Source organism: Peromyscus maniculatus, chromosome 9 (assembly GCF_049852395.1).
Source record: "Peromyscus maniculatus bairdii isolate BWxNUB_F1_BW_parent chromosome 9, HU_Pman_BW_mat_3.1, whole genome shotgun sequence".
Lineage (NCBI taxonomy): Eukaryota > Metazoa > Chordata > Mammalia > Rodentia > Cricetidae > Peromyscus > Peromyscus maniculatus.
In genome coordinates this window covers 66346889-66352075 of record NC_134860.1, presented here as the reverse complement: position 1 = coordinate 66352075, position 5187 = coordinate 66346889, and the positions used below count along the sequence as shown (strand labels likewise).

At 42.5% G+C, this 5187-nt stretch overlaps 1 pseudogene; it reads right to left on the bottom strand.

Moving 5' to 3' along the window:
- Window positions 1-2378: 2378 nt before the first annotated feature.
- Window positions 2379-4946, bottom strand: LOC102915817 (solute carrier family 25 member 3 pseudogene; annotated as a pseudogene).
- Window positions 4947-5187: the final 241 nt, after the last annotated feature.

The following is a 5187-nucleotide window of genomic DNA, read 5'->3' as shown; positions in this document are numbered from 1 at the left end:
AATAAAACAGAAAAAATTCCCAGTACTATAGGAGCCAGCCATAAGTATTTGTTCATATTCACTATTAAATTGAAACAAAGCCAGAGATAAATGATTCATTTACTTTGAAGATAAGAAACTGTTGGCATAGTGGTGGGAGTGAGGGAAAGATGCCCTCCTCCCTCTCCTCTACCACCTCCAGCTGCTGAGGGAGCTGACCCTCCCCTATACCAGCTGCAACACTTGGGAAAGCGGGCCCTGCACATCATCTGGGCAGAACAGCAAAGCTGATCCTCTTTATTGGGGCACTGGTGAGCCCCCATGAGATCTTGAGCATGAGAGATCTGGCTCCACCCCTCATCCGCCATGTGGCAGCATGGGCAGGGACAAGATGCCCTTCCCCTCCACCCCTTTATGCCTGAGGCAGGGGGGAGAGCTGTCCCCGAGGTCTTAAGAGTGGAAGAGCCGCTCCTGACCCTCACCAGCTGCAGCACCCAGGAAAGCAGGCCCTGCCCCTCACCTGGGCAGCACAGCAGAGCTGACCCCATTCACAGGGGTGCAGGTGAACTGCCCTGAGAATGAGCATGGGAGAGCTGGCCCCATCCTTCATCTCCCTTAGGGTGGTGGCCCTGCCCCTGACCAGCTGCAGCACTTAGGAAAGTTTTCCCTGCACCTTGCCTGGGCAACACAGGAGAGCTGGTCCTGATGGTCCAGGTGTGGGAGAGCGACCCTGGAGGCATGAGAGCAAGAGAACTGTCCCTGCCCCTGCTCATGGCTACAAGGGGTGAATTAGCCAGGGCAATGCTGGAGAGCTCACCCTGGTGGTGAGGACAAGAAAGAGCTGGCAGGCTGAAAAACCCTGCAACTACCAGGCCCACCCCAACATCTGCCCCATCTGTGATCTGCTGGAGTTCGTGAAGGGGACGCAGGATCTCCATAACACAGGACAGCAAAAGGATATCCAAGAAGAGTCCCGGTGAGGGCCCAGTGTTGATAGTGTAGCAGAAACAAGAGGCCTCAAACCAGACCAATGACTCTTTGCAGTGAACACTTGCAAGTAAAGATACGTGGACAAAGGGGTTTAGTGGGTGACTCACTGTGTCATACTACAACTTCCATAGTGAGATTTTTTCCTTTTTTCTTTTTTTTCTCTTTTCTTTTTTCTCTTAAATTTTATTCTATTTGTGGGGGTGGGGGGGTGGATATGAAGGGATGGGGAAATAAATGGGATCAAGATGCAAGATGGATGATGTGAAAGACACAAAGAATAAATAAAAAGAAAATTAAAAAAGAAACAAATTGATGCATTAATTTTGTGTTTGTGTGACTTCCATGCAAATTAAATAGTATTAAAATTTATATCAAATATAATGTGTTCAAGTGTGCATGTAATTTCTAGCATCAAAGTGTGTGTGTTTATATGTGTGTGTGTTGTGTTGTGTGGTACACACACGTAAGTATGTGGATGTATATGCCACATGGAAAGGCCAGAGAAGGACTTCTGGTGTCTTGATGTGGTCTCCATCTCATTGCTTTGATGCGGGGTCTCTCACTGAACCAGGAGCCCACTAATGTTAGTCTAAGCTGGCCAGTGATCTTTCAGGATCCACCTGTCTCTGCCCCATCTCCCCCAGTGCTGGAGTTCCAGGCATGTGTAACCATGATTTTTTTATGTGGGTGCTTGGGATTTGAACTCAGGTGCTTTGGAGAGCAAGTGTTTGTACCCACTGAACCATCTCCCCAACCATCAAAGTTCCTTGACATTTTTTTTTTCATGAATGGATGGGTTTATTTAGCAGCAAGTTTGAAAACCTTGCCTTAAGCAAGGGCACTACAGTAATTATACTAGGAACAGACAATTTTCTGCGTAGTCAAATCTATAAAAGTTTGTGCTTTTTTGAACACTGATCATCAAGCAGATTCAGTCCATGTCACTTTGGCAACATCTACTCAGTTAGCCCAAGCTGCTTCTCCAGAGGCTCTGACATCTCAGGTGGAAGAGAACAGGGGAGCCTGAAGTAAGCCTTCACAGAGACAGGCCTAAGCAAGGAGATTAGATTTAAGGTTCTTGTTTTTTTTTAAAAAAAAAAAAAAAGATACATAGAAATGATAGAATAGAGGGTATATTATTGAATCTACTCAGAAAAATAAAGAGAAGATATAGATATGATATAGATAAAAAGATAGATTATTGAATCTACTTTTAAAAGAAAATTACTAGTTTTAAATACTTTACATTGGATTGGATTGGGTTTTTGTATATTGTATGCAAATTATATATGTTGAGATTGATATTGTTAGAAAATGCTATACGTATATTTCTAATCTTGTTCAAGATATTGTATTTATACCATTCATTTAACAATGTAATGCAGTTTCTGATCCTTGAATGTTTATTATTACCAGCTATTAGGATATAGAGAAATGAAAGTTAGTAGTTAGACATTACAATCGAACTTGCAGTTATATTAGATATGTTTTCAAGGTCGAGCAGATATATTGTAGATAGACAAGTCATCTTCAAATCCTTCAGAGATCTACAGAATATGGCATTTAAAATGTTTTAACAACTTAGAAAAATTTTCTTTTCTTGTTATTACTATGAGACATGTCGGCTCCTGGCAGTACCAATCTACTTCAGAGAAAATATGGACATTGAAGAAACTGCATATGGAGTTAACTTTCATTGTGGCAAAAGTTAGCCACTGAACAACAAAGTATCCTCGAATCAACTGCTGACAAACAAGACAGACAGGACATGAAACAAAGGATTACCGATTCTTGCCAAAACAAGTGTGTTTGTGGCTTTCACAAAAGGCATCTTCTGAGGCCAAAACAATATGGCATCATTCCTGAAGTGGCCTTCGCAATCCGGAAAAGGTACAGTGCCCTTTTCTTCTAAGGCAGCTGAACAGGCAGTGGGCTGATGGCTTCTGATGTGCAGTGGAACAGCAGCTGAAACAGTTATTCTTGAAAGAGTAACTAAGCTGACAGAGTCTAACCTCTCAATGGTAGACAGGCATTTAATAAAAGAGTTGAAGCCACCCACAAGCTGAGAAGAAAGGAATGCGGAGAAGAATGGGATGCCGAGATGAAGACACACACACAAGTCAAGAAGAATGGACAGCTGAATTCAAAAAATAAAAACATCAACCATTTCCAGAATTTAAAATCCTGAATCATGACATGACACCAGTGGAATTCAGATGTTTCTGGTACATGGACTGCTCTCACAAAGTGTGAGGTTGACCTTGTGTACATCCTACTTCACAAATGAGTCTGTCAGATACACTAAGCCTATAGGCTGAAGATGATGCCCCAACACTGCGGAGAAACCTCAGGTGACTGTCCAGGCAGCTGGCTGTTTCTTCAACTCACATTTTTTTTTGGAAGCTGCTTGTGTGCACTTCCTGTTTTTATTTTTGTTAGGTAATATTATTTCCTTCTTGGGTCTCTGTGGGAGTTGAAGATTAGATAGTTATAGTTGAAGATTAGATAGTTATAGTCACAGAAACTCACTAAAGAGGTGTAAGTGTATGAATTTGAAAGATGTTATAAGATAGTTCTGTTAGTAATATGTTAGGATAGAAAGTGAATCAGGTACATTTTGTAGTTAACAAAATAGGATAGATAATGCAATTATTTTCTCTGAATCTGTCAAATGTTAATGGACTAGACATCGTTAATGTAATTCTTGGCTGTACATATTACATAAACTTATTGGATATAGTTTTTCTTGTATTAGTTATAAGCTTTTTTAAATTTTAGACAAAAAAGGGGAAATGTGGTGATACTGTGTTCCCCAAAATATTGTGCACTAATAAACTTATCTGGGGTCAGAGAACAGAACAGCCACTAGATATAGAGGCCAGAAAATAGTAGCACACACGCCTTTAATCCTATCACTTGGGAGGCAGAGATCCATCCAGATCTCTGTGAGTTTAAAGCCACACTGGAAACAGCCAGGCATGGTGACTCACGCCTTTAATCCCAGGAAGTGATTGCAGAAAGCAAAAAGGTATATAAGGCATGAAAAACAGGAACTGGATGGTTAAGCTTTCAGGCTTTAGAGCATCAGTTCAGCTGAGATCCATTTGGATGAGGACTCAAAGACTTTCAGTCTGAGGAAACAGGATCAGCTGAGGAATTGGCAAGGTGAGGTAGCTGTGGCTTGTTCTACTTCTCTGATCTTCCAGCATTCACCCCAATAACTGGCACTGGGTTTGATCTTATTAATAAGAACCTTTTAAGATTCATGCTACAATAGACTGACCACTGAACTTCATCGTGGTATATGGGAATCTGTCCCAACCACAGAGAAGCAACACCCATATAGAATGCATTTAAGCTTTTTTCTCTATACATTTTGGGAATGGCTTCCCTCAACGTGTAGGCATAGCCAGGCTGGATTTAAATTCAAACCTGAGCAGCTTCCATAGGACCCAGAGCAATGTCAGCAAAAATTCAGCACTGTCAGAAGCAGCTAGATACAGTGCTGTGCACCATAGATAGGTGTTTTCCTCATCAAGCATGTTGCTTTATATGGTTTTGAAAACTTGATAAAAGCACCAAACTTGCAGAGCCCTTGCATGGAAGAGCCAATCAAAGTTGGGGCCCATCCTTTAGCCAAGCCACGAACACTGTCTTCCTTTGGTGTATCAGAGAATCCATTCAATATGGCCTTGTACTTTTGAGGGTCCACCTGCATTTGGCATTTTACTAAATCAAGGACAACAACAGCAATGACTGTCAGCCCACAACTTAAGACCCCACCAAAGCCACACAGTGCACAATACTTCATGGAGCCAAATTCACAACTGTACTTTTCCAAGGCAGCGGCAGCCCGGTGCCAGGAACACCCAGGCAGGCCCGGGACTGCAGGAGCCCCAAAGCCTGTCATGCACCCGCTGCAGGTGCAGTGTGCTGAATGAGCTCGCCCACGCCAGGGGCAAATCAGAAGAAAACATCCTCTTGCCTAAGTCGGCGAACATCCAACTGCTTGTTCCACAAGGCTTCGGCTCAGCGTCCGAATGTCCTTCCTGACAGAAGGTTGGTGCCCCTCACTGACACAAATTATTTTAAAGAATGTTGCATGTATGAACATCTCAACCCTGCCTTACCTTTTCTGCAAGCTTCATTCTGACCAAGGTTGTCCGCTTCCTTCTACACTGAATTTCAGGGTGACTTAAATAAAATTACAGATGTAGG